General features: G+C 32.6%; 2 pseudogenes; one reads left to right on the plus strand and one right to left on the minus strand.

Annotated features, from left to right (window-relative positions):
* Positions 1 to 11,659, minus strand: LOC132947692 (ring canal kelch homolog; annotated as a pseudogene).
* Positions 11,660 to 18,308: 6,649 nt separating this feature from the next.
* LOC132947693 (uncharacterized) lies at positions 18,309 to 19,104 on the plus strand (annotated as a pseudogene).
* The last annotated feature ends 4,553 nt before the right edge of the window (positions 19,105 to 23,657 follow it).

Below are 23,657 nucleotides of genomic sequence, written 5' to 3' on the forward strand. Positions count from 1 at the left end.
CTAGAACAGTATTAGTACTCCAGTAAAAATTTGACCATCATCATTTATACTGGATTCCATTAATTTCCATTCATTAGTGATAGGATTATACATTTCTATAGAGTCCAGAGTAGAATCATTATCCATTCCACCCACAACATACAATAAACCATCTGAGGCAATTACTCCTATATTAAAAAAACATAATTTAAATTCAATACAATTTTATAAAGGTTTTTTTTGAAAAATAATAATTATTGTTACCAGGACTGTATCTGCACAAATGCATATCGGCCCTAGGAGCATAAGAATTTGTTGTACAGGCTTCTACACTTCTTTGAACTGTTCCTAAGTCACTTATACCAACAATAGCATACATAACACCATCTTAGAAGGCTATACCAACATTACTGCGAGGTATAGACAATTTTGAAATAAATTGCCATGAGTCAAGGCTGGGAAGATAATATTCGACAGATTTCAAACATTTCTTTGATGAACTATCATAATCTCCTACCTATACAATTTAATAAAATATATTGTAAAATAAAACAAAATTTAAATTTAAAAAATGAAATATTGATTTACCGCATATAACCTATCATTCAGTACTTCAATGCCCAAACACTGCCTTTACAGAACATACTAGCAAACATTTTCCATTTTTGAATACTGATATCAAAAACCTCGGCACTCTTTAAACCACTAGAACCGTCAAATCCACCAACCTAGTTTTTGATAATATACCTAATAATATATTAAATGTATAAAATGAAATAACTAATATATTGATAGAACTTACAGCATATACACAATTATCTAATGCATCAATTTCAAAATAACTTCGACCAATTAACATGTCTGCCGTTTGTACCCAAAACGGTTGTGAAGTTAAATCAAGCATTGAAACAGATTGAGGTTTGGTTTCACAGTTATTATCTACAGTAAACACAAACTGATCTGCTATTAATGCAAGATGTGCTGGCCGACAGTAGTTACTCATTTCTAGTACATTATGCCAAAGGTTGTTTGCTGGGCCATACCAATTTGTAGAAGTTTTTTTTCGTATTTGTCAACCAACTTAACACAAGAATAACCCGAGAGAAATAACTTGATAAAATTATTGTTAAGATAAATTAATTAAAACACGTTTACTTTTTGTAAACTGTCAAACTGTCTAGGTTTACTCCGGATAGTTTGTAGTTTGTTGAAAGGTTGTACTGACTTAAGTAGATTGTAATGAAACGCTTCAAACACATAATCTTTACCTAACAATAATATAATAATAAGATTTATTAACTCATAATATAAGTAGGTATCATATCTATGAAAAAACATACATTTTGGACTATTTTTAATAAGAAAATCATCAACTACTTTTTCTAAAATAAACTGTTTTGAAACTGAATGGCAAACGTACCTACGTGTACCATTAATTCGGGAAAAATGTTTCTATTGTCCGATTCATGTTGCACCCAATTAGTAACACATTCAAATACCTATAACAACAAATAAATACAATGTAATTAATATACAAGAAAGTGTAGTTGTATAAAATTAGCACATCAATTTAATTTATAAATTAATTTGTTATAATATGAGACATCAGGGGCGGAAATTCAGTACTATTAGGTTAGCAACTTAAAATAGTTTGTTTTTCTCAAACTGCCGTTATTAAAATTTCAGAACTAATAAAGTTAAAAAAGTTGGGTAAGTGGATGTCGCTCTGCTGTACAGTAGGTTAATGCATGGCCATAGCGATCGGAGACATGGCTATCAAAATGTATCTTTACACAGTCATCTGTAATCCAGCTTGGATCATTGCAATAGAGCTATTGAATGGCGTGTCGTATGCATTGGGAACGTCGGTGAAAATGTCGTACGCGAAAATTATGTCACCCGAAGACTCTACGAACACTAGCTGTAATCGGGATATTAGTACTTTTCGATAGCATTGATAAACTATGGAAATTTTTTTATACACTTGACATTGAGTGTTTCTATATAAAGCAAGGAAAATGCTTCAACAAAAAAAAAAATTGAAGTAATCCACTTATAGTAGTAGTCACTTATTATCGATTTATAATACCATGAAAAATAGGACAATTTTCATTGGGAATGATCTCACGAATAATAAAAAAAAAAAAATGCGGGTAAGTGAGTGTCACTCTACTATACAGTGTTAAATTTGAATTCAATGATATAATATCATTGTATAAGAAAAACGATTCTGGGCGAAGCCTATGATATTACTAAGTATATTTTATGGTATTATTGTGAATAAAGTAATTATTAAATAACCTATTTACGTGGAGCCTTGTTTTCAATTTTCAATCTTTAGCTATAAAAGTTGAAAATTTTATAAACTTTGAACTACAAAATAATTATTAAATTATAAATTTGATAAATTTTGTCAAAATTTGAACTTTAAATGCTTATAAAAAAAAATTGTGCTTATGAATTTTAATATTTTTTAACTGCTATTAGAACGATATATCAAGAGCCTTATAAAAAATTTTCACGCTTTTTTACCCAACAAATAAAATTTTATTGATATTTATAGGAAAAATAACTAAACAAATTGAAAACTGACAATCTCCGTAAACAGCTCAAAAAGAGTCAAATTATTTTCAAAATTTTATCGTGTATGGAAAATGCTAATATACACATTCAGTGAAATTTTCAAGTATCTACAGTCATTCGTTTTTTTTATTTTAACCTAAGAGCCATCTATTAAATTTTCAAGCTTTTTTGACTAACAAATAAAATTTTATTGATATTTATAGAAAAAACAAAACAAAATGGAAACTGAAAATGTCCGTAAACAGCTCAAAATAAGTCAAAATATTTGGAAAATGTTATGGTGTATAGAAAATGCTTATATAAACATTCAGTCAAAATTTCATTTGTTTTAGAGTTTCACCAAAAACCAAAATCGATTTTCTCGAAAACATATTTTGCGTAAAAATTCCCGTTTTTCTTGTTTTTCAAGTCGCTTTTGAAAACTACTGGGAAATGTTTACTTTTGACCCCCTAAAGTACCAACTAGATTCACTTTCCTATCAGAAAAGTTACTGTTGAAGAAAATCTACCCATTTTTGCTGTCCTAAAAGGTGACGACAGACACACATCATTGTAAAATCAATACATTCATCGCTCCGCTCAGAATCAAAAATATTTGTATAATATTTCTTATAACGAAACTTATAGGTACTTACAAGGTCTATCACAGGCGAAATTTTGTCATTTGGCACAGCAACTAGACGCTCTTTTACGTGTAATTTTAGTATAAGTTGCAGACACAAAAAAAAAATTAAAAAAAAAACACACATCATTGTAAAATCAATACATTCATGGCTTCGCTCAGAATCTAAAAGCATATAATTTTGAAGTGTGAATATGTGATACAATATCCCTACAAAGTTTAACGTGCACTGATTTAAAATTATCGAAGACATGTGTATAATTTATTTGATAAGCGTTTGAAGTTAAAATTCAAAAGAGACAAATTTTGTCAATAACTGTTAGGTATAGGTGGGTATTTTAAATTATGTTTAGTTTTATTATTTCTAATTTATTGTTTCATAGTTCATACAATAGCTTCTTATACAAAGTAAATAAATAACAAATAAATACTACACATGAGTATTTGATAGATTAAATACTTAAAGCTCGTGAATAAAGTCATCATGAACCTTTTCAGCTGTAGCGATGATTTTCAGTTGACTTTTATAACATTATTGTTGATTTCTATAATAAATTTAATCAACTGCCAAAAACTATTTTATCGGATATTAAAAAAAATGATATTACATCTACTCCCTTTCCACATCTATCGGGCCTACCCATTAATTTTGTTTTGTTAAGTGAATATAAGCCCCATTCAAACCGCCATTGCATAAGGTTATTTTTATAATTGTATGTAAGACAGTGTAAATATTTTATATTGTTGTATTTATACCTATATTACCTACTAGATACCATATTATACGAGTACCCAAAATTAAAATAACGTAGGTAAATCCATACATAATAATCTATTAAATTTGTTGATTATTTTTTTTATTAAATTGTTATTATGCCAGAATAATATAGAGTAGAAAATTATTAGAAAATTAACAAGCTGCAAGAGTATAAAAAGAATTTGTTTAAATAAGAATGTAAGAATGTCCATTCTATAAAATAATATATGTTATGATATTATGTGGTTCAACGTTTATTTTCCTAATATTAATTTATTGAGGATAACATTATTTTTAATAAGTAGGTACTGATTTCTAAATAAGTAACTATCAGTTGAAAAATAGTTTTTAAGCTGATTTATAATTTATTATAAATAGGTTTAATTGTACAAGAATTGGAAACTGTAAAGAAAATTAATTTTACCAAACATTTTAAAACTTTGACACTAAAATAAATATACGCACCAAGTATTAGTTGATGATAACTTGGAATATTTTTTGTGTCATAAAATCGCAATCACAATATTACCTATTATTTGCATTTGGTAGTATGTTATAGGTACTTATTATAATTTAAAACGAACATTATTGAATTCAATTGAATAAAGTTGTATTTTCTTACCTATTATTGTATAAGTACCTATTCTATCCTTCAGTATAGTTTCCTTCAGATCTTTGACAGAACCATCAAATGGACATGATTAGTGCCGAGTCTATAATACTATTATTCAATAACTGATTGATTCATATCGACGGTATTTTGTTAAAAGGGCGTATACAAAATGTAGGTAGGTAATTTACAGATTGTAGCGTACATCAAATTCAACGATATTTATAATATTATCGTGAATCTTTGTAAAAATAATATGAAAATAAAAATATTAACAACTTTATTATTATTTTTTTATTCATGGCCTGAAAACTAAATAGTATCAGTCAAACGTGACGACGGCCGTTGGTATCGATACAGAATAATAAACAAATATTCTGAGCTCACTAATATTTCAGTATACCTTGATCACATTAAATGTAAATCCAAGTATATAAATTGTACCCGTCTATACATTAGACGCTCTCTGACTTGCTATTAATGTATTAATAATAGTTTGAAGCTGGCAGTGGGTACTTGTTAAAAAATGTATCTGTTTATGATATTACGTTGTCGCCCAACGCATAAATAACTGTGAAAACTCATTCACGGATAACCGCTCACAAGCCGAGGATTACGACTTAAACGGCTGTCTAGCCAGAGTTCCACTAGATTACTGTGAACCCGAAGTAGACGAAGTAAGTATCCGTTTATATATAGGTATATATATATCAGACATTATCTGCAGGGCCCGCCTTAGGTTTTTCGCCACCCTGGGCAATTTTAATTTACGCTGCCCTATTCAAAAGTTTTTTTTATTTTTTTGGTGAGGTGGGGGTTACATAAAATATAAACATAGTACAAGTCATTATATATATTATAGTATATCGTCATTATACATTAACAATAACTATTTAATTATATACATTGAAAAATATATTAAATTAAATTTATTTTGTGATCCTTTTTCTCGTGCAAAATCGGTCAATACATTTTTAAATTTATTACTGTTCACTTTTCATCACTTTTTTTTTCAATAGAAATTGTAGCAAGATCACTTAACAGTTAACCTATCTTGGTTCATAGGAGACCTCAAATAGTTGTTTATTATATTTAATTTTGTAAAGCTTCGTTCACCTGATGCGACCAATACGGTCGTTGTTAAAACAATTCGGAATGCTACAGCTACGTTTTGTACAAAATTGTTATTATTCACAATAAACTGTAACACTTCCGATGGAGAAAATTAGGTTTTAATAACTTGGATATTGCTACTAACTCATCCGTCATTTCTATTGCATAAATATCTGATTTATTAACATCTTCATTTTGTGAAAGCAGCAATTAAAGATCCATAAATTTTTTTATAATATTTTGTTTTGTTATGTTTTTTAAATTACTTATGTCACACAAAAACTTAAAATTATCGCAGTGGTTATGCATTTGTTGAAATATTTCTTCGATAACATCGATTTCTACGTCTAATATATAAAAGTATAACTCAACTCTAAATTTAGTTTTTTAAATCAATTATGGGTTCATCAGGTTTTTCATAAGAAAAGAACACAGTTTGATTTTTTCGTGGGCAAATAGAAGTTTGTTGCGTGAAAGAAGTCTCAATATAAAATTAGGTAGGTAGCTATACTTTCGACATCTTTTAAAAATGGAATAAATTTCATCACTTCAAATTTTTTCTAAAAAATTAATAGTTTCTGCACCAGATATATCTAGTGTTACTTTCTGTAACACTTTACTTGCTACATTTATAGATTTATTTGATTTAAAACTGAGTGCCAAATTACTCTGACATGCTATTAAATTATTATCATTTTATTATTATATTATTATTACTGTTTCTATGTGACAGTGAGTACATGTTAGAAAATCCATACTATAATAGTACGTTCTCGCCAAACATAGTTAACAGCGAAAACTCGGTCAATATTAGTGCTAAACTTATTTTTTCTTAAATACGACACACAACAGTATTCGCACAAACAAGATTCGTTTTCTGTTGCTGTAAAGTGGGGGGGGGGGAGGAGGTGCGTAACTGCGTCTAAGACATAACATTTGAGGAATTTCGAAAATATACATAAATATTAAATACATCGATTAGATATATATAATATATAAGTAGTGTAAATAGGTGCAATATTATTAATAATTATGTTCAATCCTACAGAAAATCCGTATGACGCTGACGACGAGGACTTGTCATCAGAGAGCGAATCACACGTGCAGGAACACATTTTAGTGGCTGCAGATTATTTTGCACCCAAAGTTTTTTTATTCATGGCCTGAAAACTAAATAGTATCACTCAAACGTGACGACGGACGTTGGTATCGATACAGAATAATAAACAAATATTCTGAGCTCACTAATATTTCAGTAGGTATACCTTGATCACATTAAATGTAAATCCAAGTATATAAATTGTACCCGTCTATACATTAGACGCTCTCTGACTTGCTATTAATGTACTAATATGGTTTGAAGCTGACAGCGGGTCCTTGTTAATAAATGTGTATGTTTATGATATTACGTTGTCGCCCAACATAAATAACTGCGAAAACTCTTCCACGGATAACGGCTCACAAGTTGCCGAGGATCATGATTCATGACATACATGAGTGTCTAACCAGAGTTCTACTAGATTACTGTGAACCCGTAGTAGACGAAGTAAGTACCCGCCTATAAATCAGACATTCTCTGCCATGATATTAATCGTTATCAATACATTATTATATAATTATAGTTTCCAAGTGACGGTGCGGATTCATGTTAGAAAATCCATATTATAATAGTACGTTGTCGCCAAACATAGTTAACAGCGAAAACTCGCCAACGGTTGGCAACTTATATCCAAAATTACACGTAAAAGAGCGTCTAGTTGCTGTGCCAAATGACAAAATTTCGCCTGTTATAGACCTTGTAAGTACCTATAAGTTTCGTTATAAGAAATATTATACAAATATTTTTGATTTTGAGCGGAGCGATGAATGTATTGATTTTACAATGATGTGTGTCTGTCATCACCTTTTAGGACAGAAAAAATGGTTAGATTTTCTTCTACAGTATCTTTTCTGTTAGAAAAGTGAATCTAGTTGGTACTTTGGGGGGTGTCAAAAGTAAAAAAAATCCTAATAGTTTTTGAAAGCGCAGGGAAAAAGAAAAGAAAAATGAAGGAAAAACGGGAATTTTTACGCAAAATCGGTTTTCGACAAAATCGATTTTGGTTTTTGGTATAACTCAAATTACTGTTACAGTAGTTACGTGAAATTATCACTGGTTGTTTATATTAACATTTTCTATACACGATAAAATTTCAAAATATTATCATTTGTTTTGAACTGTTTAGGAACATTTTCTGTTTTCAATTTTATTAGTATTTTTTTCTATGAATGTCAATAACACTTTATTTGTTGGGTGAAAAAGCTTGAAAATTTAATACAAGACTCCTACTATAGTAGAAACGTATAGCAATACTTATAATATAATAAAACAATCATGATAGGATTTTTAAATCTCAACTAAAAAATAAACTTTAATAGTTTAATCATTTTTTTTAATTTTTTAATAAATTAATTAGAATGTTGAAACACTTTATATAACTTGTATATATTACGGCAGGATTACAAAAGTGTTGTAAGTGAGTGGCTATTGTCCACTCAAGTCACCCAGGTAAACATAATTTGTGCTGATTATACCCTAAATTAGTGTGCAACGCAAATAAGGAAACATTATGAATAGAAAAAGAGTATAGAAAATATAAACTAATGAAAATGCATAAAAAAAATTAAATGCACATTTTTCAACAGTACAACACTTAACCAATACACTCCACAAACGGTTTCACTCAAATATATCCTACTGTTCACAAAAAAAGGCGACTGAAATGAAATTAGTGTCGAGACCTCTTGAATGATTAGGGATCAGTGAAATTTAATCAATGGATGGATTCCTCCCCTAATATCACAAATCATTAAATACTAACATCTTGTACTGTCTTGAACATAATTATGCATACTAGGTATAAGGTGGATAGGTGAAATTAAGACATAAGTATAATAATTAAATATAACTGACTTAAAAAAAAAATAACATACTAGATTTATTTGATCCTACTTAGTATCATTTAGTACTTACAAGGTCTATTACAGGCGAAATGTTTTCAATCAGCACAGCACGCTCTTTTACGTGTATTTTTTCATATTGTTCTCTGATCGTATTATTATGTTCTTTAGTATTCTCAGCCTCCTTTGGTAAACTAACCAGAGTTCTAACGGCTGATTCACAAACCCACGATTCATTATCCGTGGTTGTCTAATTAAATTTCAAAAAAATATATTTAAAAAAAGTGGGTAAGTGGATGTCACTCTGCTGTACAGTAGGTTACAAGTGGGTCACTCTCACTGTACTATACTATTTAAATTCAATGATATAATTTCATTGTATACGAAAAACGATTCTGAGCAGTGACGGTCAGTGTGGACATTTTATATTATATTTATATTATTATTACTCATTATTAATACGATAGCCAGTAAGCAGAATTAATATTATAAAATTACAACAAAATAACTAAAATTGTTACTCTTGGTTATTTAATATGTAATTTCCTCCAAATTTGAACATTAAAAAAACTATAAAAAAAACTGTGTTTATACATTTTTGAGATTTTTCAGTTACAGAATAACATACTTACGTGGAAACGTATGGTAAGATTTTAACCCTTAGCTATAAAAGTCAAACATTTTAATAATTTTATACATTTTTAATTACAAAATCATTTTTAAATTTGAAATCTGATAAATGTCGTTAAAAATTTAACTTTAAATGCTTATTAAAAAAAATTCTGCCTAATATGTATTTTTAATACTTTTCAACTGATATTCAAGCCATACATCAGGAGCCTTGTATTAAATGTTGACGCTTATGGCCCAACAAATAAAATTTTATTGATATTTATAGAAATAAAAACTAAAAAAATTGAAATTTGAAATTGTCCGTGAACAGCTCAAAACAAGTCAAAATATCTTGATAATATTATCAAGTATAGGAATTGATAAAATAAACATATGATATAAATCTCAAATATATTGACCGACTAATATTGACCGAGTTCGCTCCTGTTGATGGTTACGGTCGAACCAACTGCCGTGTGTCATTTTAATAATAAGTAATAGCGTACGGGCCGAAAAGTGTTGTGTGTGTATATTTTGTATTTTGTTCAATCATATAATGTGAGTTTTGTGTATAATATAATTATATATATGGGGGTCGGGGGACGGAGTGGCCGAGTGGACTAAGGCGTCGGCTGCGACGCAGTCGACCCGAGTTCAATTCCTCGGCCATGGGCGGCATTTTTCTTCGGACAAGTCACGGTGTCCGGAGAACAAGTGCAGGGCATGGCAGATACCTACGGGTGCCCACTTGGAAATCTACCAAAAACTACACACACGTGCTTACCAACCAACAGTATCCTCCATTACAAATAAACCAACAAACGGCTAATGGCCATAGTTGCCGGGCTTAATGACCAATAAAAAAAAAAAAAATATATATATTATATTATAAGCTGTAACGAATGTTACAGTATATTATGTGTTTCGTTATAATGTGTTAGGTCAGTGCCGTAGCCAGGGGTTGGGCACTGGGGTCACGTGCGCCGACAAATAAAGTTTTATTGACATTCATAGAAAAAAAGACTAATATAATTGGAAACAGAAAATTTTCCTAAACTGCACTTCAAAACAAATGATACTTTTATCGTGTATAGAAAATGTTAATATAAACAACCAGTGATAATTTCATGTAACTACAGTCATTTGTTTTAAAGTTATACCAAAAACCAAAATCGATTTTATCAAAAACCGATTTTGCGTAAAAATTCCCATTTTTCCAAAATTTTCCTTTTCTTTTTCCCTGCGTTTTCAAAAACTATTAGGATGTTTTTCACTTTTTAAATTCTGGCTACGGCACTGTGTCAGGTCGTCCCGCAGTTACCAAAGCTATTCGATGGAAATTAAACGAAATTAGAAGAATAGAGAATTTTTGATTACATATCTGATGAAAAAATAAAATTGTGGACCAACAATAACGTCGTCAACGTGTACTTACCAACGACTTTCAATATTTTTTGGTTATGTGTGTTATCATCACCAACATCGACAATCGAACGCTTCCGTTTATTTTCCATGTCTGAAGATACTTGAGCACAACATACTATTTTTATATAGATTGGTTTGCGCCAAATGTGGTACTCTAATCGTATCACGATGTTCGTCAGATTTTTTCAACCTGCTCTGGTAAACTAACCAGAGTTATAACGGCTGACTTACAAACCGACGATTCATCGTCCGTGCTTATCCAATCAAATTGAAAAAAATTATTTATATTATATTTCTTATAACGAAACTTATATAGGTACTTACAAGGTCTATCACAGGCGAAATTTTGTCAATTGGCACAGCAGGTACAAATAAAGTGTTATTGACATTCATAGAAAAAAAGGCTAATAAAATTGAAAACAGAAAATGTTCCTAAATAGTTCAAAACAAATGATAATATTTTGAAATTTTATCGTGTATAGAACATGTTAATATAAACAACCAGTGATAATTTCACGTAACTACTGTAACAGTAATTTGTTTTAGAGTTACACCTTAAATCAAAATCGATTTTGTCGAAAACCGATTTTGCGTAAAAATAACCGTTTTTCCTTCATTTTTCTTTTCTTTTTCCCTGCGCTTTCAAAAACTATTAGGATTTTTTTTACTTTTGACACCCCCCAAAGTACCAACTAGATTCACTTTTCTAACAGAAAAGATACTGTAGAAGAAAATCTAACCATTTTTTCTGTCCTAAAAGGTGATGACAGACACACATCATTGTAAAATCAATACATTCATCGCTCCGCTCAAAATCAAAAATATTTGTATAATATTTCTTATAACGAAACTTATAGGTACTTACAAGGTCTATAACAGGCGAAATTTTGTCATTTGGCACAGCAACTAGACGCTCTTTTACGTGTAATTTTGGATATAAGTTGCCAACCGTTGGCGAGTTTTCGCTGTTAACTATGTTTGGCGACAACGTACTATTATAATATGGATTTTCTAACATGTACATACACTGTCACATACAAATTATAATAATAATATAATGATAACAATTAATAGCGTGCCAGAGAAATTATCTTGTAATTTGGCACTCAATTTTAAATCAAATAAATCAATAAATGTAGCTATAGTAAAGTGTATTACGATACGATATTGAAAAGTTTTATTTTTTTTTTGTAATTTTTTTACCTCCAAAAACACTATTCTACAATAGGTATTCAGTTATTTCACTATTATTCGAGTAGTAATGAATTATCATAACGACTGACTTACAAAACAATTATTATATTTTTCTTTGAATAAAATAAGACCTACCTATTCCAAATCGATTGACCAAACGTATACAATATACATAATAATGAGTTTACACTATTATATGTAACGAGACAGAATTAATAGGAATAAACGAAACAGCTCGCGCCATCTAACGGACATAACAAGTGTCAAATGAAAAGGTACCGAGCCGACCAAATTATGACTTTCCGACATTTTACTCATTGATACTGCAAATAATGATCGCGTAAAGTGTTGTGATACTTAATAACTTTATATACAATACTGTCCATTACTTTTCCTACCCGTAAAACAACACGTATATGGAACAAAGACAAAAGTGCGTCGAACCATAAAAACGCACTGACGCCGTACAGAGCGCGCGGCGGCACACGCGCTCCAAGACCTGACAACTTTATAGGACTTTCCGACACGGAAAAGCACGAGTTGAGGTCATCAATACCAAAGTAAACAAGATCATCAAAAGCTACATCGATATAACCTAGCCGCCCACGTGAGAGCCAACACGCATCACGCGGAAACATAAGGAAATGTGGTCAATATAATTCAGCACACCAACCAGCGGCAATAGGTGTCACACTACATTTATACAGGCCAGATTAGTACCTAAATTATCGTTCGTTCCCGTCATCGTTCTCATTCTCCAATTGAATTCATAATTATTATTTCAAATTTAACGTAAAGTAACTTCCCTCCACACCCCTCTTCCAGCCTTGACAGTGTGAGTAGTGGTACGCCCTGGCAGCGTACTGATCAAGCTACTCACGTCTAAAGCACTGGAGAGGGCTCCCCCACAACACTCTCTGTGCGGAGTCGGTAGTCTTACGTCTTAGCAGCATACTGATCAAGCTACCGATTCCAAACAGCGGCGGTCGTTGTCCACAACCGTCGCCGTCACCCGCACGCGCCACCGTCGAACCTGTCATCCGACGTCGCCGATCCGTAGCTGCCGTTGCCGCCGTCACAGGACGCGCTGTCATCGCAGCCACCACTCCGCGCCGCAACTAGTACGTGCACGCTGTCAAGGGAAACGGATCACTATAGTAGGAACCAGTGTTGTGCATCGAGGACGAATCAACGCCCGATAGCCACATCCTGTTCGTATACGCCCGCCAAACACCACCAACCGAGTCGGCTGTTTTGGTCTGGGGTATTCAACTGCCCGATCCATCAACCCTACGGCACCCACGTGAGTCATACCACTCGTCAATAATCAACGTATCAAATATTTGTAGCTCAACGGGCAAATTATATCAAAAGAAAATATTGTATATTTTTTTTTTAAAATTCTATACCGAAATATCTGTAGCTCGAAGAGCACTTGTCAAACTAAAAGAAAAACTGTATAACATAAATAAACTCTTTTGATTATTTTACGTAAGAATAAAGAACCATCATTCAATCACACAAAACAACCTGCGTTTTGCATTCTTACAAGCCATGGTCCACAATTCCACGTGAATAGTTAATAGACTTATACTTTTATGTACGAAATAATATTGAATTAACATAATAATAATTTTAAGATAATATTATTTATATGAAAAAAAAATTGTTGAATAGAGTACGAGTGGATTTTTACTAAGAGTAGGGTAGTTTTACCTTTAATACCCACGTGCACGTATTATATTGAGAACTAATTTTATTCAACCGTAAATTAAGTGCACAAGACCTATAAAATACAATCGAATATAACTTGGTTTAAAAACATGATTTGATATTCGATTTATTCGATTTAATAATACAAAATATATAATACGATAATATAAGCTTGAAATATTTCAAATATTTATCATATTATATAATGACCCTTCGATTGGCATGCTGCAGCAGGAACCGCATATATATGACAAATATTTTGGAGCCCAATTAGTGTAAATTCCGAAGAGGATTTACACGAAATTGGATTACGGGTGTGTTTTGAATGCGCATAATATACGAAATCGTACACATTTTTTATACAGTGGCGAAACCACGAGGGGCGGTTGTCACCATCCCACCCATACATGTTTGATTTTTTTTTTTTTTAATTCTACGTAGAACATAGTATACCTATTTGTATATAATTTGTATAAGTAGCGATTTTAAATATGTACAAAGTTGTTACGTATGTAATGTACCTACATTATATATATATAAAAATATTTAATATGAGACTAAATTTTATTCAATATTATGCATTATTTATAAATAAAAGGAATACGTAATTTAAATATTTGAGCACACATCGTTTCCGCCAACAACTAAACTTTTGTTTCCGTTAAAACTAAAAAAGTTTGGTTTTCGTTTCCACCAAAATAATGAGTGGTGACAATCCAAACGTATTGACATTTTTTTATTTTTTTTCAATAGGTATATGGGCAAATTTGTGTTTTAAAATTCTTGAATGTTGTACATTTAATAATGAATGGAGATAAATAATTATTATAACTTTTATAAAGTTAACAAATTGCTTTTAAATATAATTTAATTGATAATATTTACTTAAGTAAAATAATATACATTTCAAAATATAAAATTTGGAAATAATACCTACGTTTTGACTTATAGAATCCTTGTTGGCAGTAGGTACATTAACATAGAAAATAGTGCGTTTTACTGTAATGAATGGAAATAGTATATGTACCTTTTGAAAAAAACATCGACAATAGCTCGTTTTGTTCTAACTTTGATAATAATATCATGGTCTTACACAGGCAATAGTACGTTTTGGAGAATGTTTAAATTCTTTAATTTACAAAGATTCATTGGAAATAGAACGGTTTGGTCTAACTGCTATTTATTGTTATGATAATTTATACCAAAAATAATAATTTTTTCATTTGTTTTGTGACACCGACGATTCCCCGCTATGTTTACAGTTTAATTTGATGTTAAACTCAATTTCTCTAAAAATGCCAATAGTAAGTACGTTTTGGATTATCATCCCTCAATTTATTATACTTGAATTTTGAGAACCTGCACTATAGTCATAATTCTGATTTTTGTTATTATTGTTTTATATGGTATATACAATAATTTCCATTTTTCTTTAAATTTGTTTTTGTTATTCCACTGTTTTTTAATTAATTTTTATATTACTCTTACTTAATTACTTTTCAGTTAGAAATTCGTAAAAGTTTTTCTTTTCATAGGTAACATTGGACATTTTAATAGAAGATTCCCCACTAGTTTTGTCCACCTTTAACAAAAAAATAAGGTTACCGGAAAGTTACATTAATTTTTTATGAGCGTTTGAATTTAACATTTTTACGATATTTGATATTTAGCTGTAACAATTGATGAATTCCCCCCATTAATCGATTTTTGATATTTTGATATAATTCAAAAATGTATAGCTGTGACACTTGCAATTTGCACCAAATTATCACTTTTTATACATTTTTCTTTTCATAGCTAATATAGAAATGTTAATAGCGGATTTCCCACAAGTTTTTTTACATATAACAAAAAAAGTGTAACGCTATTTATAGCCATGGTGTGGTTTTAAGAAATTCAGTATTTTTAAAAAACCATTCGTTATTAATATTATTTAACTTCCTATATGCGCCTATATCCAATATTCCTATGTTCACCAATTTAGTACTTGAACAGTATAACATATGAATACGATTTGAATAAATAATAATATTATTGAATATAAATAAAAAGAACCTAGATACATTCTCGATTTAAAAAATCTATAAAAAAATATGGTTGCCACGGGTGTACCTAAGTGTTTGAAACATAAATAATTTGTTTCTGTGCGTCACAGTATATTCAGTACCTAATCAGGTATAAGTACTATTATTTGTTACAACGAACTTTACGGATCATTTATAATACATTATAAAAGTCTAAACGTAGTTTTCGTTTAATATAATTAACTTAACCGTATCAGATCAATATGTCAAATATTGTAGCACTGGAAACTTCGCCCAAATCCACGATCCAGTCCGTTACTGAAAATTATTTCGAGGTTTTCGACGTGCTCCAGCAAAATCGAGCGAAAACGTTGGAATCTCGAGATATCAAGAGTCCACCGGCGCACTTCAGGCGATATAAATCGACGCCTAATGTGGCTCTGCAGAAGAACTCTGCAGGTGCAGATGAACCCGAGACCGAGTGGCCGTTTACAACCGGAATTATGCGACGATATAAATCGATGCCTAATATGGCTCTGCAACGATCTAACTCCGCAGACGATGTACCCGATATCGAGTTACCTTCCGTTGCATCCATGGTGGAGTTGCAAGTTTCGACAGATTTATCGTCCACCGAGTTGTCAGTATAGGTATACCTACCTTAATATAATATAATATTGATGTGGCTTGATTTATTGGTATACCTAGTTATTATCTGATTTACCTAAACTCTAAAGCCTACCTTGTCGAAATTATGCACTTATTAATTCTTGGACTCAGAATCGCTAAAATCATTACATTTTACCTATTAATGATAATATAATGAACATGGTATGAGTGTTATAACAAGGGCTCGGGACTTATAGCACTTAAAATCATTAAAATAAGCGCTTAAAAACAAACGCGAAAAAAAAATTAAATTCAAGCAAAAATATTTCATCAAAAAAAATAAAAAACTTTCTTTTTACATCAAAAAGTAGGTACTATAGACATAATTTGTATAACTGTGCTAAAAAATAATGATTAGGAAAAGTTTTTAACTAAAAAATAAAAAAATAAAAATAAGTCTTTATATTATAAAAAAAATCAAACTTCGCTTTCGAGACAATTTGCATTAATATTTATAGAATATCCGAGGGATTTTCCGAAAATTAAAATGTAAACGATATTTACAAATAGTTGAAAAAAAATTAATTACTTAATTTTAATCTTACCGTCATTATTAAATTAAATGATTTAATTTTAATTCTATCAAAAACAACTTTGCAGTAAAAAGCCATAAAAAAAAGCAGAAAAACTGGTCAAATGATCAAAAATAACCACAAAAACTAGAAATAAGTATTTTTTTTAAAAACCGATAAAAAAACAACAAAAAAAAAGCACTTTCAAATTTCATAATTGAACGTGTCGTAACACGACATACACTTTCATTGCACTCTGCTACATTTTAAGTAAATCCATAAAAATAAGCAAATTCTTTAAGTCCCGGGCCCTGGTTATAACTTATAATAGTTATTTATGACAAAAAAAATTCAAGTAAATTAAATTATTTATTTATTAATTTCAGTTTAATATCATATTGTGAGCTCAGAGAATAATTTATTTAGGAGGGAGGCAGGCTATGCGTAACTTTTGAGAGTACATGGCCACTCCACTACTGCAGCCTCCTTAGTTGAGCTTATGTCTATAATCTATATCCGTTGTTCATTATCATATTAATTCTAAAACTTATAACTTGTTAGGTAGGTATAATTGAATAAACAACTTTGTTAAATGCTAAAAACGAAATAATATATTAAATAGTGTTATAAATAATAATAATATCTTGGACCATAGTAACGAGATTTGTTTATTTATATTTAAGTTTTTAAAATTAATTTTTCATACTCACCACAGGCGTCCGATCAAACCTGCAATACCGGACGAATTTGGAGAGAAACGTTGGTCGAGTTGGATAGAACCATCGGGGAATGTCCAGGAACTGGAGTGGCGCCTAACTGGAACGGCGTCCATATAATATAACGAGACATGCTGCACCGAGGACACAGAGAGGACTAGCAGCGGGCTGTCGGACATGGACACCACGAGGTCGATCCCGAGGGAACGCGGTCGGCCTCCTCCGCGGTGACCGGGCCACGTTCTCGTTGGGCAGCGACGACGGCTTAGGGTTGGTGTACTACAACGTAACATGCGACCGAACGGCCGGTGGCGGAGGAGGAGGATGATGCGAGCTCGACGGCGGAGATGGATAACAAAAAGATATGGCGTGCAGCGGCGGCACTTGGAGCAGCCGCACAAGAGGATCGGGATCAGCGAGGACGAGTTTGGAGAACAGCCGCCGGAGGACCGCCGAAGGCATAACGTCATGGAAATGCTGCCCGCCCGTGAGCGACGACGGTGTTCGTTCTGCGGTGGTAGGGGCGGGCAAGCGGCCGGGCGAACGGGACTAGAAAACCTGCTGCAGATGACGAGGTGCGCGTGCCAGAGTTGCAGGTGTCCCGACCGGGAGATGGTGACAGCAGAGTCGAAGTTGAGGAGGAACAAACGGAGTGACGGTGAAACTGAAAGGGGTAAGAAGAGACGTGGCAGTTCCAAGAGAAGCGCGAAAATAAACGACAACATATAACACACCACAGCAAAAGCCCTTATCGATCAACCTAACCACCGGCCAATAACCAAACTCCAAATCAAATATTATTATTATACTACCAATTACTAGACAGACAACATGACAACATGACAATATATTATATTATAACGTAAGTTATTTGCATACAGTATATTTTATGAACTAAAAGTGTCACGATTTATTATATAAGCCATATCATAACAATATAATATGTCGTGAAAAAAATACAAATTGTTAGTAATAAATTATCCGTAAAATTACAATTTCAGCATACCTGCTACGATTGACCGGCGAGCTTCCTATAATGATATGCTCGCCGGAATTCTTGAAGACGTTTCGCGCTTCTCGGAACTGCCATCGCCGTCAGACTTCTTACCATTCCATCAGTTTCACCGTCACCTCCAAAAGTTCCTCCTCCTCTTCATGTCACCATCACCGGGTCCGGCACGCGCACGGCCCGCACCTCGATCTGCAGCCGGAAGCTTTCTAGTCCGAACCGCCCGGCCGGCCGCCTGCACGAGCCCAGAACGAACACTCGGGCCGGTTTCACAGACGCCGGCAGCATTTCCGCGGTGGTGGTCTTCCGGCAAAGGGTGATTTCCAGACTCGCCCTCTGCTTGACGGATCCTGATCCCGTGCAGGCCGCTGCCGCCGCTGCATGCCATAGTAATCGCCGTCGAGCACCAGAGCATCCTCCTCTCGGTCCGTCCAGAGAACTGCTGGTTTGGGTCGGCCGCTCGTTGTAGTGCACCTCGCGACGTCGTCGCGGCTCGACGAGAACCCCCCCCCTCCCCCAAGTGGGTGGATCGGTGGCCGCCATGAGTCCTGGTCCCCGACAGGCCGCCGAAAAATTTCCTCTCGTCGTCCTTGGTGCAGTATGTCTATAAGCCGGACATTCCCTGATATCCAAAACCAGCGTTCCTAAAAAAAATTTAGATTATAGTTATTATGTTATATTGTATGTTTTAAAATAATAAAGAAAAATGCATAATTTAATATTGATGATATTATTATTATTATTTTTTGTTCATAACTTATTATAATACATTATACTTATAACTTATAATCAAATAATGCTCTTTTTATACACATATTATCTTATAGGTACAACTGTACAAGTGTCTATTTGTCAAATTTTAAAAATCGGTAAAAAACAATAATGTGTCTGAAGTTAAATGCGGGTATCCTCGATGACCATTTCAATCATTTCACTACACGAGTTTTACAAAAACATACATTTTGTTTTGACAAAACTAAAGTTAGTTAACGTTGTCTGATTTTGATTCAGAAAAATTATTTGAATTCAGCAGAAAAATGTCTGGAGATCGTATGAAACATTTTCCGTTTTTAATATTAATTTTAATTTTAATTATGATTCGAAAAAGTTGATATTTTCAAGTTTTCAATTACAGTTCACAATAATATAAAATTTAGTTTATACAAAGTGCTTGGTAGGATCAATAGAAAATTTTCTGGCGAGTTCAAATTTTTTTTCAGAATCAAAATCGGACAACGTTAACTAACTTTAATTTTTCAATACTTTAGGTATTTTCAGCTAAAATTGACGGCAGTAGCGAGGCCTCTTAATAAGACGTATTATTATAGAAGGTGTTTAATATTAGAAATGTAGAATATAATGCCTATACTGAACTCCTTAAAAACAGTTTGTATTACGACCGTAATAGAATTACTGAAGTCACTATTGTCACGCATGATTTGAATTTTGGATTTACACGCTCCCCTAAATTACGATGTGAATATCTTTAAATGTCAGGATTCTACACTTCCACAGTCCATGAATATACGGTAAATATATAATTTTTCCCCGACATAATATTATATACTGTCTTAAACTAAACGTTCCTAGTATTCGGTGGGATACGGTAAAGGCATATTCCGACTATAACCTGTAGCTGTTTTTAAAAACTTCATTGCAAGAGGGAGGGTGGTCCCCCGTAAAATTTCGTATCTTGGTGAAATATGAAAATAATTGATGTCTGTCATAGCCATTGGGCAGTGGCATAGTTATGATTTTGTTCTGAGAGGGGAAATAATTTTTACATAGATGACAGGTAGGAGGGCTTTGTTTGACAATCGTTGCTAATTTACATTTTCAAACATTCGAAACGTTTTAGTCATACAATGTATTGTTCATTTTAGTACCAGTTTAATAGGTGGTTATTAGGTATAAATCTTAAAAACAATTTGCATATATTATTACAATTTTGGTTTTGTTTAAAAGCAAAGGTCAAAAAAGTAGAAAGGCTAAGAAAGAAAAATAGATACATGTTAATTTTAATTTTTTTGTTTTTTTTTGTTGACATACCACAAAAGTCATGGATATAGGTATGCATTTTTTAAGGTTTTTTATAACATGGTGTCAATATATTATATATAGCCCCACATAATATTATTTTTCGATTCTAGAGTTCAGAGTTATAACTTTTTTGATTAATTTTACAAAAGTAAATAAATATAATGATTAATTTATATGTAATAAAAAAAATGTAGATAATTATTGTTAAATTCGAAAATGACTTATGTCGTTATATTAGTACGTGGCTATCGTTGAATTTAAGGTATTTTCGTTTCAAAAACACTAATATCCACACTTTTCGATAGATAACTTCTATTTCAATTTAGCCGTGTACACTCATGTACCTATATATAATAACATTATTATTGGTAAATGTACCAACTCTATATGACTCAAACTTTGTTCAATTCGTTATTTAATATTCGGTGTATGGTGTTCGAAATGTATCGTATCTTTCTGTTTCCTGGAATAAAAATTCTGATTCGCAGCAGTATATTGTCAGGTAGGCAATTTACCTGTGGTAGGTAGCGGACCCAGTGCTGTTTGTACGTAAGTGTAGGATTTAACTCTAAATTATCGAAGTTATACCAAGTTAATTTTGATATTATAATATAATTCGAATTGATGCCAGCTTGTACCTGATCCGCCCGAATAACCAATGGCAACCAATAATAAATAATTACTAATTTCTACTGTAGAGTGTAACCAATGGCAACTATTAATAAATAAAAATAAAATTTCCAATTTCCATCTTGAACCTCAATCTCCCTGTTTGAGCAGCTATTTAAAATGCGAATTTCGAAAAATCCTTTCTTAGTGCGCCTATACATAGTAATAAGTACATTTACTGAAAATTTCATATCCATAGCTTCAGCAGTTCCGGCTAGGCGATGATGAATCTCCCAGGACAAGTCTTTTTATATATATAGATATATTACGTTGAGTACTTTGCTTCACATAAGGTAACCCTGATCCCTAGAAATAATATCACACACCGAGGTCGAGTCTCCGAGACCTCGTTAATATAAACAGAACGACACCTGAACGGGTAAGAGCCCAGGTGAAGAGGAGACGTTACACTACCATAATATATAGCATTATAGCTAACATATACGTGCATTGTGTATTTTGTATACAAACGCTTCGACACTTCTAATATGTATTTAATATTATCATAGTGATCATTTATATCATATATAATATAATATCATAATAGCCGTTATGTAACTTTCTATTTCATCCTACAACAGCAGCTGTATCAGATTTCTTGACAATTTATTTATATTAGGTATAAAATATATCTGAATACGTATGTAGTATTTAATAATTATTGTATGCACTTCAAATCAGTTGTTTTAATTATTTTTCTAAAATTAAATAGATACCTATAATATTATACACATTATATTGAAATGTTGACAATATTATTAGATTAGGTTAGGTTATATAATATTATATATACTATACTAACAATTAGTATATTATTATAATATGTTTTTGTCACGCCTGCACCGAAAGTTTGGTTTTCGATAGCGGTTGAAGCGTTGGAAAGCGTCATTTTTCCGTCCAGCGGGCGGTAAATGGGAATTTCCTAACGCGCGTATACCCTGCACAGACAGACACTGAAATCTACACCATGGTTCCTTACAAATTATAAACTTTTGATCACATCTCGTAATCATAATATTATAACCTCCATGCGTGACGCTTAAAATAAAATATAATACCAAATCTTTTGTTTCGTGAAATATATTGTTGTCGTATTATATTATGGTCTAGTTGTGTTGCATAGATCCCGGCATTACCTTTGCCGTTATCGATGAATGCAGAGGCGTGACAAAAAATAGTATGTGTGGCTCGTGCGGGAATACAATTTCAGTCTTTACTGAAACAGCTCACTTCCCGCCCTAGCCTGCACACAATACACTATTACGCCGGCGATCCTAAACCTCGGTTGTCACCGACACCCGGTCCTCGAAACCTCCGTGGAGTAGTAGGGCAAACATATTATTCAATAATAACAATTTTATTATCAAGTTAGGTGCATGTATTGATTATACGACACGAGCAACGGTTAATATCATACAATATAAAATACAAGATGCAGGGGGACGGGGATCACCGCTTGGCTACACAACCGCGGCCACGAACGATGCATCTTGAGTTGGCGAGCTGCCGATCTGCTGATCTGCCGATTTCTTGTGGAGCGGTCACGATCGCGTGCACCGTCATGCGTTGTAGCGGAGCGACGGTCTTTCACTTTAAACGTTCACGAGCAGCATGTGAACGTTTTGCGTAATGCCACGAGCGTGCGACATTGACGCAGAACGAAACGTACTGAACGGTCGACTTCGGTTGAGCGACGGACGGCTATTAAACCGAAAACAATATGGTCGAGCAAAAGACACGGTTTTCAGAAAACCTTACAATGGACGTTGAGCGACGTGAAAAAACGTGGTTTCAGAGCAACAAACGTCCGTGAGCATCAAAGTGACTGGAACGGCGGCCGCGAAAATTTAGCCAACATTGCGGATGGCGGAGCGCAGCGTCCACGAACAGGTTACCGACGGCGGCAATTCAGTGTTAGGATCGGAACATACTCCCCTTTGCAAGTTCCCGCTAACTTGTAACAGAAAGGTCGATCAACCCTTGTTGAAGACGGTGGATCAAGGAGCAATGAACGGAGCAGTTGACCAAATGAAAACGGGGCAGTTGAACAGAGCAGTTGACCAAATGAACGGAGCAGTTGAGCAGACCAGAGCGATGATCGGGTTTTAACAAAGATACAACATTATAAATAGTTTTTTTTTTTAAAAGATAAACAAATTAACCTGTGCTAGACATTATCTGAGCATAATATATCAATTACATAATAACAAGTTTAAAAACATAATTTTAACAAGCGTTAACATAACAGATTATTATAACAATTAGAACAAATTAATATGACATATTATTATCCTTTATCGCGTAACGCTCGATAGGTATTATAATTTTTTTTAGTTAAATTTTTTTGTCACTTTTAAAAAAGTTTTATGCTATCAGCCAGGCCGAAATTTTGCGTAAGTTGAAAAAGTTATGGAACATGGTTTATTTTCAATAGTAGTTCGTCGATTCTATTCTGATAAATAAATATTTA

Source organism: Metopolophium dirhodum, chromosome 6 (assembly GCF_019925205.1).
Source record: "Metopolophium dirhodum isolate CAU chromosome 6, ASM1992520v1, whole genome shotgun sequence".
Classification (NCBI taxonomy): domain Eukaryota; kingdom Metazoa; phylum Arthropoda; class Insecta; order Hemiptera; family Aphididae; genus Metopolophium; species Metopolophium dirhodum.